Raw genomic sequence first — 14,230 nt, 5'->3', positions numbered from 1 at the left:
AATAGTATGTATCAGTCGCTGCAGGCGAAGATCTGCTATTTACAAGGTACTGTATGCAGGAGGGACAGTTGTAGGGAGTTTTGGGCTGATGAGGCTTAAGGATCCCTCCCTGCCTGCCTGGCACATCATAGGTGTGCTGCTACTGGGTTGGCCTGAGCCCAAAGTGGGTGGGCCTGGGCCCATCCAGGCCCACCCTTGACTACGCCACTGCCCTGAAAATGGAAAGGACAAATCAAAGTCCAAAGCAAGAGTAAAGGATGCCACAAAACACAACCAGCCAATGGGATGAAATCAAAGGGTAATTTAATCAAAGCACCCGTAACTGGACCCACTTTGCATAAAGAACTCTTTGACATCATGTTGGCTGGTTATGCTTTGTGGCATCCTCTGCTCTTATTTTGGACTAAGAGGTTTCTACCTGTTTTGTGGTTTTGGCTTTGCTAAGGACAAATCACGATCAAGCATACATATGAAGTTATCATACCTTATATGCTATGAGTTTATCTTGTTGGGCAATGGGCAGACTATCTGCCGTCATCTACTATGTTGCTTCTGCAGATTTTGTGAAGCTATTTTATAACGACAAGTGCCTTTATAAAATAGCCCCAAAAGAGGTGCTTACTTGTACTTCTTATTGAGGCAAGCTGTTATAAAATTATTTTCCACATGGGTTGCATAATGGATCCTTGTCATTTCAACTTGGAAAGTGGTTATCTTGGTATATAAATATTGAAATTTATCAGCTGCTGGCCAAAAAAAGAGAGCAAACATGGAATCTTCCTTGCCCAACAGAAATATTTTCACAGTTTAATTTAAACTCAAGTAAAAGTGCTTATTCTTTCTTATTTCAATAAATAAATATCTTTATCTGTGCAGTTTCCAACAACTCAACGTTTATTCAGAAATAATCACAAACTTTCTGATCAAGGCCCATAACTCTCGTTCACATTTGCAGCTTTTACAGAGTTCCAAGATCTGTTCTATTTTTGTACCATCTAATGTGAACAGCTGGAAACCTCAACATATAGGGAAAACATGGCTCATGCATATGTATGTGTTGCAGCAGTTGTGGGGTAGATTTTATGGATAGAGTAAGCTGCAGATGGGTAGTTTTTCAGAGTGGGACAAGTTATGGGGCAGTGGAGCAGTTGTGAGAGAGTCATGGGTGTAGTTTAGGGGAGTATTCCCTCAAACAGCTTTAGAATGAGGAGGGTCATACAGGCTGATGGGCCAATGATCAGAAGCAAACACGGGCGCTAGAAGCCAATAGTGCCTTACTAACACCTGCATTTGCGCCCGACCAATGATCAGAGCTGGTGAGAGTATATAAAAATGTGCTTGCCAGCTCTGAACGCTAATTGCATGCAAATGCATGCAAACAAGGGTCTCCCGCATTCATCCCTCATGATCAGCGGGCAGCTCACCAAATAGCTACTGCTGTAAACCATAACCCATATATGGAAGTTAAGCCCCACCCAGCACATCCCAGGATGCACCGAGCAGGGCGGGACACCACCATTTTTGGAAGGCACCGAAAGAGGAAGGAGGGAGTGCTAGTCCCTCCCTCCTCCCACCACTACGACCACGGAGAGGTAGGCTGCCGGGGGGGGGGGGGGGAAGAAATGGATAAATAGCAGTCGGAACCACCAAGGCATTTTTTGTGTGATGTGGGGGATGGGAGGGGGAAGCTAGCATTCCCACTGGACTACCTGGGCATTTTTGTGTGATGTGGAGGGGTGGGAGGGGGAAGCTGGTGGTACCACTAGACCACCAGGGCGTATTTGTACGATATGGGGGGTGAGAGGGAGAAGCTAGCGGTCCCACTGTACCACCAGGGATTTTGTGCTTTGGGGTGGGAGGCCTGGAGGTCCACAGACCTCCAAATCTTATGTTTGGGGAGGGGGGGCAGGCTTAGGTTTGACAAGTGCGGGAGAAAATCCTGGACCTGTCAAACCTCTTCTGCTGTTTGACAGATCCGGGCTTTTGACAGCCCAGATCTGTGAAACAACTTCTTCGGGAGGATTATGCCTTTGCCCTCCCATGCTGCTGAAGGTCCTGCCATCCCGCCCCCCTCTGATGTGACTTCTTGTTACACTGTGAGGCAGTGTCTTTACATTAATTCCATTCTGCATCAAAGTTTCTTTGTGTACCCTCTGCAATTAAATACAATGTTTGTGGCATAATAGTAGCAGTTCATTAGCTCCTTTTCAGGAACTCTTTGCCCATGCAATTTGACCTATTGGGGAAGCTCGATTTGTTTGTCCGTCTGTCCATCCATATGCATAAGCACAAAGACACACAAACACAAAGGCACAAACATATAGACACACAGTCATACAGACAAAGGCTTCAGACAGCCCTGTTGCCCTAACAAGACACTCTTTACACGTCTTTTCACACCTAGTCCCTGAACAAACCTGCATGAGTTTGCAAATGGAAGAAGAGGAAATGTATCATTTTGTCGCACTATAAGAGGGTAATTCTATAAGGGTTCCAAGATTTACACGTAGCTGTAGCCCATCCTTTGAAGAAAAATATGTGCCTACTTTTCTTTATGCAATACTAGTGTAAGTAGCCAAAAATGCACCATAGAGATGATATGTACATTCTTGTGCCTAGATTGATTGCAAAAGACCATTCAACACTATTTAGCTGGCCAGAAATAGCTACTGACCAGTTAAACAATGTTTTGGCACCTAACTGCTAATATTGAGCACGAGATAATCAGTTGTCTCCACTGAATATTGTCTTATTTATTTTTGATTAGGATTTATTTACCACCTTTCCTAAGGAATTCACTCAAGGCGGTGTACAGTAAGAACAGATCAAACATGAGTAATAGACAATTACAGCAGTAAAAATATTCAAAAACAATACAAAGTACGGCATGGTATACTATTTACAATGTTAACACAATACGTAATAGAGCATTATAATTGATAGTGAAGGGTGAAGCAAAGATGTAACATATAGATAGGTAAGAAAGTAGGAACAGTTAGAAACTAGGTGATTGTTGGTTAGTGCTGAAAACATAACTGGCTATGTCATGCGATAATTGGCAATATTCAGCACTGACTGGCAAACTTTCATGGCCAAATTGGACCACCTTAATAGCAGTCCTATCTTTGGCTGCTGTAAACTTAACCGGCTAGCGATGAATATTGACATAGCCAGTTAAGTTTGAGCCAGCCAAAAAAAAAACCCTGAATATTCAATGCAATCACTGGAAATGGCCTGGCATTGAATATCAGGGGTCAGCACTGATCACGGCACTTACTGTAGGCAGGCTGCCTCCCGTGGGCTGAATATCGGCCTCCATGTGTAGATTATAAAATTGTATACTCTAGGTATGAAGTTATGTGCCCCACTCATGCTTTGCCCAAACTGTGCTTATGTGAATGCCCACCCCCCAAAGTATGCGTCATTGCATCTAAGCACATACTTACAGAATACTGTTTTAGCTAGAATCATTTCATTTTCACATGTAAATGACCATCACTGGTAAGAAAGCACATGATGGTTACACCAGTTGCAATAAGTGTGTCAGTTCTTTAGAAATTTATATGTATAGATTTTTATCATTTTTAAATGTGGGTTCATATGTCTTCATGATTTATTTACTTCATTTATGTACAAGTTGTTTATGTATCATCAAATTGATTTAAAGCTCAGACAAATGATGACACAAGTTTACTTATTTGTATTTATATTATTTTTATCTTTAGATTTCACCCCTGAAGTAGGCCTTTGTGCCGAAACACGGCCGTGTCAGGTCGTTTCTATTACTTTTATAATAAAGACTTTTATATTTTTTATCCTGTTTGGATCTGCCTCACTCTTTTCTTTTGTTGCTCATGTTTACATGAGGATTTTTTTCCTCCTTTTTTGTTGCTGTTTTTTTTTTTTTAATGACCAGAATAGCATCATCTTTGCATGCTCTTGCTCCCTAAAGTTAGCTGACTCACTATGGGATTACCCTCTAAGTGAGCACTTTTCAAATTGTTTTTATCTCCTGCTACAGTGAGTCTGTGAACATGGTCACCATGACCTACTGCTGAACTAGGAATATTATTTTCTCCTGAAGATTTTGCACTATTGCTACCACTATTTTTAGCCCTGGTGTGTAAGCTATGGATGGGCCCCTTGCTATCCTGAGTGACATGTGACCAGTATGTATCTGTCATTGGACTCTTTTTAGTTAATTAAAATTCAAAGTCAGCTTTGGCATTAGATGATCTAAAACTGTCTGAAAGTATTTTTAAGTTGATCATGTTTTAGGCCTTATCTATCTTAAATGACACTAAACCAACTTTTAAGAACAAATTGTCAAACTAGGTCTGATCAAAGGTCTATCAAGCCCAGCATCCTGTATCTGACAGTAACCAGCTCAGGTCACAAGCACCCAGAAGGCTAAATCTGACCCTGTCTACATAATAAAGCATAAAGTTAAGTTCTTCAGATGGAACACCAACCGAATGAAAATTGTAACATAGTAATGTCAACAAAGCAGAGGCGTAGCCAGACACCCAATTTTGGGTGGGCCTGGGCCCAAGATGGGTGAGCAGAAGAACCCCACCCCATCCCATAGGTGATTATGAGGCATATTTTCAAAGCACTTTGGGAGGCTAAGTTCCATAGGTTTCTATGGAACTTTGGGAGGCTAAGTGCTTTGAAAATGAGCCCCTTAGTCTCTCCTCTCGCCTGCATGCCATATGGTCTCTCAAATATCCCTCCTCCCCTGCACACCTTTTAAATTTCAGATTTTCAGTGAGGAACAACTAATACACACTACTCATGTAGGCCCCACATCCTTCCCACTGATACAGCTTCCTGTTTCCGCATAGGCGGGAATACGTCAAAGGGAAGGCTGTGGAGCTGGTGTAAGCAGTATGTATCAGTTGCTGCTTCCTGCAGGCGATGATCTGCTATTTATAAGGTATGCAGGAGGGACAGTTGTTGGGAGTTTTCAGTTTGGGAATCTCTGCCGGCCACATCATAGGTGTGCTGCTACTGGTAGGCCTGAGCTTAAAGTGGGTGGGCATGGGCCCACCCAAGCCCACCCTTGGCTACGCCACTGCAACAAAGCCATAACTATGGCATTTTAAGAGCATAACATAGGAACATAAATGTTGCCATACTGGGACAGACAGAAGGTCCATCAAGCCCAGTACCCTGTTTCCAACAGAGGCCAATCCAGGTCACAAGTACCTGGCCAGATCCCAGAACAGTAAAACAGATTTTATGCTGCTTAAATAAGCAGTGGATTTTCCAAAGTCCCTCTTAAAAATGGCTTATGGACTTTTCTTTGTAAGAAATTATCCAAATCTTTTTAAACCCTGCTAAGCTAACTGCTTTTACCACATTCTCTAGCAACAAATTCCAGAGTTTAATTACACATTGAGCAAAGAAATATTTTCTCCGGTTTATTTTAAACCCTGCTAAGCTAACTGCTTTTACCACATTCTCTGGTAACAAATTCCAGAGTTTAATTATATGTTGAGTGAAGAAATATTTTCTCCAGTTTATTTTAAATTTACTACTTAGTAGCTTCATTGTGTGCCCCCTAGTCCTAGCATTTTTGGGAAGAGTAAACAAGCGATTCACCTCTACCTTTTCCACTCCACTCAGTATTTATAAATCGTTATCATATCTCTCCTCAGCCATCTATTCTCCAAACTGAAGAGCCCTAGACACTTTAACCTTTCCTCATAGGGAAGTTGTCCCATCCTTTTGATCATTTTCATCTTCCTTCTCTGTACCTTTTCTAATTCTGCTATATATTTTTTGAGATGCGGTGACCAGAATTGCACACAGTATTAGAGGTGCAGTTGCGGCATGGAGCGATATAAAGATATTATACCATTCTCATTTTGTTTTCCATTCCTTTACTAACATTTATTTGCTTTCTTAGCTGCCGCTACACATTGAGCAGAGGGTTTCAATGTATCATCAACGATAACATCTAGATCCTTTTCCTGGGCAGTGATTCCTAATGTAGAACCTTGCATCATGTAGCTATAGTTTGGGTTCCCCTTTCCCACATGCATCATTTTGCAGTTGCTCACATTAAAAATCTGCCATTTGGATGCCTAGTCTCCCAGTCTCGTAAGGTCCTCTTGCAATTTTTCACAATCCTCTTGAGATTTAACAGCTTTGTGTCATCAGCAAATTTAATTATCTCACTATTTATTTCCATCTTTAGATCATTTATAAATATGTTAAAAAGCAGAGGTCCCAGCACAGACCCTTGGGGAACCCCAGTATCTACTCATCTCTGTTGAGAATACTGACCATTTAACCCTACTCTCTGTTTTCAATCTTTTAACCAGATTTAATCCACAATAGGACACTACCTCCTATCCCGTGACTTTTTAATTTCCTCTGGAGTCTTTCATGAGGTACTTTGTCAAATACCTTTTGAAAATCCAGATACACAATATCAACTGACTCACCTTTATCCACATGTATTCACTCCTTCAAAAAAATGTTGGAGACTGGTGAGGCAAGATTTCCCTTCACTAAATCCATGTTGACTTTATGTCTCATTAATCCATGCTTATGTATATGCTCTGTAATTTTGTTCTTTATAATAGTCTCTACCATTTTGTCCAGCACCAACATCAAGCTCACTTCTATAATCCTTTAAAAAAATTGGCTTTACATTGGCCACCCTCCAATCTTCCGGTACCATTCTTGATTTTAAAGATAAATTATTTATTACTAACAATAGTTCTGCAAGTTCAGTTTTCAATTCTACCTGTACCCTGGGATGTATACCATCCAGTCCAGGTGATTTGCTACTCTTCAGTTTGTCAAATTGCCCAATTACACCTTCCAGGTTTATAGAGATTTGTTTCAGTTTCTCTGACTCATCAGTATTGAATACTATTTCTGGCACTGGTATCAGTCCCACATCTTCCTTGGTGAAAACCTAAGCAAATAATTCATTTAATCTCTCTGCTATGGCCTTGTCTTCCCTGAGTGCCTCTTTTACCCCTCAGTCATCTAGTGGTCCAAATGATTATTTTACCGGCTTCTTGCTTCTAATATACCTAAACAATTTTACTATGTGTTTTTGCCTCCAAACCAGTCTTCTTTTCAAAGTATCTCTTTGCCTTCCTTAGCTGTAATACTTCATTGTATAGTTTTAACAATTTAAACTGTCTCCATGCCTATGTCATTATCTTTTGGTGTCATTTACAAGAAGAACTGGGAAGTTCTGAATGAAGTATCTATACTTTAAAATATATCCATCATGGGGCATGCTCTGTTGCAGTGCACACTCTACAAATCCAAAAAGGAAGTGAAGTTGGCCACAAGAAGAGGCTGGAGAAGCACTAGTTTATTAGGGACCCGACAGGGCCCATGTTCCAGCATATTGCCTGCGTCAGGGGTATTAGTGATGTCAGAATCAATGTGTTTCCAAAGCCTTGAATGGATAATATTCTTCTTGTATTAAAATTGCACAAAGAACAAAGGGCCACTGTTATCAAGTAGTACCAGACGTAAGCAATATGCCGAAACACGGGCCATGTCGGGTCCCTAATAAAATGGTGCTTTCTGATGTCATCTTGTGGCCAACTTTACTTCCTTTTTGGACTTCTGCTTCGTTTGTGTTGTGTATTCCCTCCCTTCTAGCGACACTGCACACTGTGGCATAGTGGGATCAAATGTGAGTCCACTATCTCATGGGGTCCACGGGACTTGAGCGTAGCATGGAGAGGTTACACTCAAGTACAGGGAAGGAAAGAAAATGTCTGTCACTGCTGTGTAGTGTGATTACAAAGTGAATAAATACTGTGCCTACCTTTGTTGGTAATAGAGCAGTGTATAGCAAAGTCTTATACATTTGCCTCCAGCCCTTAGGGCTAGCAACAGTACTTGAATCATCTGGGTGAGAGGTTTAAGATTAAGGGATTAAGTGAAGGAAACTACCACTATGGATCATTTAGATAGTACTACAACATGTATTTAGCTTGGTGCAGCCATTTCTAAAAGACAGTCCCTGTTCTGTGAAGCTTATAAACTAGTAAAGATAAACAGATAAGACAAATAAGAGGGTTCCCATCTGCACTCACAAGTGCGTGCCCAGTAAAAATGAATTTGTTGCCATGGAATTTTACTCTCTCTTACACAAGATACACATGGCTCAATATTCAGCACCATGAGCCCAGGCAGAGCCAGCAGCTACCCTGAGAAGGACAATTTTCAGCAGCGGGACCCAGATAACCACTTGGATATCTTAGGAATCCTTTTTTACCAGTCTTCTCTGACCTAAGTTATCCAGATACTAGCGTTGAGTATCACCAGGTAATTGCCGGCTCTGTCCATTATATGTGTTCATTGCTAATATTTGGGTATCAGCTCCACCTGATACCCAAATATTAGCAATAGATATCTGAGTATAACTTACCTGTGGCAGCTGGTAGCCAGACCTCGACGGGAGGGGAGGCCAAAGCCCAAGTGGGGGGGGGCACATTTTGGCTCGCCACTTCCGCCGCCGCTACTGCCTCCCTGCCGCCACTCTCATGCCGCTGCTTCCGCCCCCTCCCCGCCATCGCACCCCCCCTCCAACCGCCACTGCAAAGGTACCTTGGCTGGTGGGGGTCCCATGCACAGTTTCATTAAAACGAGGGTACCCAGTGACTGAAAACAGGACAGGGCACCAGGCAATGTGAGACCAGCGCAGGACAAACGCCTTAGCTGGCGGGAGTTGGGGACCCCTGCCAGCCAAACTGGGGGCCCCAGAGTCAATTTGGGGGGCCCAGGCCCCCATGGCCCCATAGCTATGCCACTGCCACAGCTGAATATTGGGCTGACATTGTTCAGCCATCATACATCATCAATAGTTGGATTTGCTCAAGGTGAGTTACATTCAGGTACACTGGATATTTCCCTGTCCCTGGAGGGCTAAAAATTTGTACCTAAGGCAATGGAGGGTTAAGTGACTTGCCCAAGATCACGAAGCAGCAGTGGGATTTGAACAGGGCACCTCTGGAGGTCAAGAACGAATCATTCAAAGCAGTTTACATCATTTACAATAAAAGCATGAGCAAAAGAGGATAGAAGCTTAACCCCAACCCACCCCTTAAATAAACGGAAAGAGGTATCATCCTCATTATTGTGCTCATTCCATGCAGGAATTAAGAGCATAGGCGTGATTGTGTGTTCAGTAACGACTGTTCTACATTTAGAAAAATCAGTTTTGTTTGCTACTTCATCAGACTGAATTCCTGCTAACGCTAGGATGAATGGCCTTGCTTCATCCTTCACACGAATGACATTGCAGCAACTATAAATACAGCAACTCGAGGAATAGCAAATAGGATTGTGTGGCAGACATATTTATGGAGTACGGTTGTAGTGCCTCTAAAAATAGACGTGGTACTACAGGGGCTCGCAGATGGAAAGGTAGTGATACCGCAAACTCCAAGGCCTGTCTCGCTGTCAGAGTGGCACAGCTCCTGCTTAATAAGCACTGCAAATTAAGTCTAGTTTCTAACACATTCATAGGCGCTTCATTATCTCTTTGAAGCCAAAGCAAAATTGAAAAACTGGCTTTTTCACATTGTAACTTGCAGATGCTTTGCAAGGTATTTCTAAGGCTGTGTGTGCATTCAATTCTGCCTAATCTAGATGAAGAACGACTATATAACTGGTTTGAAGCCAGAAACTCACAGATTGGCCGCTAGCATTTTCACAGCTAGTAAACTGACGCTGGTTGCGGTGTCGAAACAATGAGACACTCCCTCCATAAGCACAGTCCTAAGTAAAAGTAGATCATGTCTACCTAACTGCCATGAGAAGAGGGAATTTGATCCTATTGCATAAGACTTGGGACCCATATAAGGACTGGAGGGACCATACTATGGGAAGGAGAGATCTTTAGATAGATTTTCCATTTGCTTTAATGTTGGCGAAACACTTGACTCGTGTTCGTTTTCATTGCATGTTTGGGAAAGGAGTAGGGGAAAGATTATTTAAGAGCTGTTCTATTACATGGTGCTTTATTGTTTTCCCATGTTACTTATTTCTTGCATGGCTATCTGGGTGACCAAAGAACTGGATGAAGGACATACGCTAGACGTAATCTGTTTTGATTTCAGCAAAGCCCTTGATACGGTTCCTCACAGAAGATTCCTGAATAAGCTGAAAGGGATGAACTTATGACCCAAGGTGGAGAACTGGATTGGAAACTGGCTGACCGACAGGTGGCAGAGGGTGGTGGTAAATGGAATCCACTTGGAGGAAAGGAAGGTGAGTAATGGAGTGCCTCAGGGGTCAGTACTGGGGCCGATTCTGCTTAATATATTTGGTGACATTGCTGAAGGGTTAGAGGGAAAAGTTTGCCTTTTTGCGGATGACATGAAGATAGACAATAGAGTGGATGCCCCAGAAGGAGTAGAAACTGTGAGAAGAGATCTCCAAAAATTAGAAGAACAGTCAAAGATATGGCAGCGAAAATTTAATACTTTCAATACGCTACTGGTGTACAATCAATAGTCAATTCCCTATTATTTCTAAACCGAGCATGGGCTGGAGGGGAAAAGCAGCCGCTTGGCAGGCAATGCGGCCATGGGCATAGACTGGGGGGGGCGAGGGGGGCATTGCCCCCCCCCCCAAATTATCTTCTTACCGGAAGTCGGGAGGCACCAGTAGTAAAAGCACCAAACAGGCAGCTCGACTCCATCCTTCGCTTCCCTGCCCTCTCAGCGTCCCGCCCGCCTTCCTCTGATGTCATTTCCTTTCGGGCGGGCGGAACGCTGAGGGCAGGGAAGCGAAGGACGGAGTTGAGGTGCTTCCTGTTTGGTGCTTTTACTACCGCCAGTTTGGAGTTTGCCGCTCTTCTTCTCACCGGTACTAGTGGAAGTGAGCCAGCCAGTCCACACTGTAAGCAAGGAAGGAAGAAGGCGAAGCCATTTGGTAAATGAAATCTGTCTCTGTTTCCACTCCCCCGCGCAGCCGTCGCCATTCACTCAAAACAGATCTGCCCAGTTCAAACTCCGAGCGAGGGCAACCCTTTCTTCAGGTAAAAGACTTTTACGGTCGTTTCCATTGTCGAAGGCCAGATCTACGCCCTAAATCCCGCTACCGGCGTTTTCGCGCATTAGAAGAAACAACGGTCAGGATCTCTTAGTACTTAGTACTTAAGGCAGCCATCCCAGTTTAAACCGTTTCCCTCTTGCTCACCTACTGATATCCTTATTCAATTAGGATTTAGGAGGTCCAAATCAGACTGATAATCCTACAACTTGCTCTGGGTTTCTGCCTTTAATTTGGTCTGAGCTGTATATAAGCCATAATAAGATAATTCTATTATTTTGACTTGCCTAGTTTGTGGAGAAAGAGCTGGCTTGATATCTCATACATATTCATTATGGTTATTCCCAAAAAAGGCCAGCTCTTTTTCCCTTCCTTCCTTCCTCCATATTAGCATATTCATTTGCATATTGTAAGGAGGAGGTAGAGGGAAGGCAGAGAAGAACTGACAGGGGCAGTAGGCCTAGAAAGGAAGATCACTCTCTGCCGGGGAAAGGGGGTAGGAGACTTGCAAGAAAGGAAGTGAACTACAGAACCCAGCAGCACTTGCAAGGGAGGAGGGAACATGAGGGACAGCACTCCAACTCCCAGCAGGCAGAAAGGTCAGCAGGTGATTGGGAGATGGAGGACAATCAAGGGGAGGAGCAGCACCTGGGAGAGAGGGTGGGGGAAGACTCCATGGAGTGGGAGGAGATTGAGCTGGGGGAGGACGGTGAAAAGGCCATGAAAGAAGCTGAACAGGAGCAAATGGAGTTCTTCTGCTCAGGACAGAGGGTAATTACATGAAGAAGGTCAGTCTGTACATTTTCTGTGGGAGGTTGTCAGAGTGTTGGTGGCTGACAAGTGAGGGAGGAGAAAATGCCTCTATCTCCTAGGCAGTAGGAGAAAGTGAGTAGAGGAACTGACTGACAAAAAAGTCTATTTCATTTGGGTTTGGAGTCTCAAGACTGAACTTTTGGGAACTGTTGGGGGCTTGTGGGGAGAGGGGAAGAAGAAGGGAAGTAAGTTGTACAGAGACCAGCAGCTGGAATACAGCGCATACTCTATGCGCCGGCTGTTGGGGCTCTGAAATAAAAGTGCTCTGCAGAATAAACAGTACTGTGAATTGCTTTTTGCAAGTGAGCCGGAACAATTCTGTTGAGGAGATGGATTAGCCCCAATTGTGTGGGCGAAGAAGGACAGCTCGGAGAGGTGCTCCGAGGTGCGCAGACCACACAGAGAGGTGTTGAGCGGAGCGCGGACAGCACAGAGAGGTGTCGAAGCAAGAGCGGACAGCACGGAGGGGTGCTTGCTGACATTTGGTGGTAGTGGTGGGATATTTGACAGAACTTCCTGGTTCTCCAAGAGAAGGAGGAGCAAGGCGCAAAATCCTGGGCTATCCGGTGAGCATATAGCAGGGCTGGAAAGGGATTTTGCTGATGCATGGGTGTGGTTGCAGGGTGGCAAACCTATAAAAGCAGCTGCACTTGGAGGTTGTTGTTTTTGTGTGTTGTCTAGGAGAGAAGAAGGCCAGCACAATGGATCCAAAGGAGATGTTTTCCTTCATGGCCCATCAATTCCAAAAACAACAGGAACTGGCACACAAATTGATGGAGGACTCCTTGGCTGCATCGAGGGCCCAGCAACAGCCGCTTCTGGAACTGTGTCAGGAGTTGTTGAAAGGAGGAGCACGGGAACAGCCAGGGCCGACGATGCCAGAGGGAGCTGCAACGGGAGGAGCACCGTTGACCGGAGGCCTGACGGGGATGAACTGGTTACCCTGGGGTAAGCTGTCCGATAAGGACGACATAGAGGATTACCTGGGGGCATTTGAACGGGTAGCGGTTGCTGCAGCCTGGCCAGGGGAGCAATGGACTATGAGACTGGCTCCGGCATTATCCGGGGAGGCACTGGCAGCATTTCGCAGTCTCCCGGCTGTTGAGATTGCGGACTATGCTAAGCTTAAACGGGCTATTCTGGACAGGTACGGGCTAAGTAAGCAGTCCTACCGAAGGAAATTTAGAGAGTGGAGGTGGGCAGAAGGAGAGACGCCCAGGGCTTTGGCCCAGAAATTACTGGATTTGGCCACCAAGTGGTTAGAACCCGAAAAAAACTCAGTGACTCAAGTAATGTTAGAGCTGGTGTTGGAGCAGTTTCTGGAGGCCTTACCAGCAGAATTGAGAAGGGACTTGATTAGGCGGGGCTGTGGGTCTTTGGATGAAGTTGTTAAAAGTATGGAATGCTTTCTAGAGTCCCAACATGTGGGTGGGGGCGGGGTGCGGGCGGGAAAGGAAAGATATATGACAGGGGCTAAGCCTCTGCAGGCAAAGAGGGAACTGGCCGGTATGGGTGAAGGGGGAATGGGGGTCTCGGGGTATGTTGGGGATCGTATTTGTTATAGGTGTGGGCATAAAGGGCACGTAAGGAAGGATTGTAGGGCCAAGGAGGGCTTTACTTCTCATTCTTATAAACAGGTGTCCAATCCCTTTACTCAGGTCGTGGAGGTGGGGGGGGGGGGGGGGGGAAAGTGGAGGCCCTGTTAGACTCGGGAGCTGACCAATCTATGCTTTCAAGGAGATTATGGTCCCGTATAAGTAAGGGAAAGTATGATCAGAGAGGGGCTAGCCAGGGGGAGGTAGCTATTCAATGCATTCATGGGGCTAGTACTAGGTATCCTTTACATTGGGTGACCGTAAAAGGGCCTATGGGGGCACACCGGATATTAGTAGCGGTGTTGTCTCGGCTGCCACAGGACCTGATACTGGGGAGGGACTGGGCCCCTTTTTCCCTATATGTGAAAGGGGGAAAAGCCTTTGTAACTACCCGGGCTCAGTGTCAGTCACAGCAGGAGGGTGGGAAGGGTCTTCCTTTGGATCAGGTTTTTCCCTTTCATCCTGAGATTTTTGGTACCCCGGGGAAAAGTAGGAAAGGGGTCCGGCAAAATAAGGGAGCTCAATGGAAAAGAAGTCAGGCCATGATAGAGGTTGAGGGGGGAAGGAGATTTTCCAAGGGACCTGGGGAAGCTCCTAGAGCAGTTTCCCTCTTTTCAGAAGGAGCAGGAGTCTGACGGGACCTTGCAGTACGCCTGGAGTAGGGCCCGAGAAGGGGAGGGGGGCTCTTCCCCGCATTTTAGGGTGGAGAAGGGGCTGCTATTTAGAGTTAGCTCGGCAATAGGGAGCGGGTGGCAGAAACAGTTGGTGATACCCAAGGG

Source organism: Microcaecilia unicolor, chromosome 13 (assembly GCF_901765095.1).
Source record: "Microcaecilia unicolor chromosome 13, aMicUni1.1, whole genome shotgun sequence".
Lineage (NCBI taxonomy): Eukaryota > Metazoa > Chordata > Amphibia > Gymnophiona > Siphonopidae > Microcaecilia > Microcaecilia unicolor.
Note: the sequence above shows the minus strand (reverse complement) of the source record.